Consider the following 245-nt stretch of genomic DNA (forward strand, 5'->3'; position numbering starts at 1 on the left):
GACTGACAGCAGGAAGACCCACAGCCTGAAGAGCAGCAGGGTTTGCAGCAGCTGGACTGACAGCAGCAAGGCTTGCAGCAGCTGGACTGGCAACAGCCACCCTTGCAGCCCCCACAGGAGCCACAGCCCCCACAGGAGCCACAGCCCCCACAGGAGCCACAGCCTCCTTTGCACCCTCCACAGGAACCACAGCCTCCCTTGCAGCCCCCACAGGAGCCACAGCCTCCCTTGCAGCCCCCACAGGA

General features: G+C 64.9%; 1 protein-coding gene across 1 annotated transcript in view; it reads right to left on the minus strand.

Annotated features, from left to right (window-relative positions):
* Positions 1–245, minus strand: part of LOC116101380 (keratin-associated protein 5-5-like) — a 92,189-nt gene that overhangs the window by 70,833 nt on the left and 21,111 nt on the right. The window lies entirely within an intron of this gene.

This window comes from Mastomys coucha, unplaced genomic scaffold, assembly GCF_008632895.1.
Source record: "Mastomys coucha isolate ucsf_1 unplaced genomic scaffold, UCSF_Mcou_1 pScaffold21, whole genome shotgun sequence".
In the NCBI taxonomy this organism is placed as follows: Eukaryota; Metazoa; Chordata; class Mammalia; order Rodentia; family Muridae; genus Mastomys; species Mastomys coucha.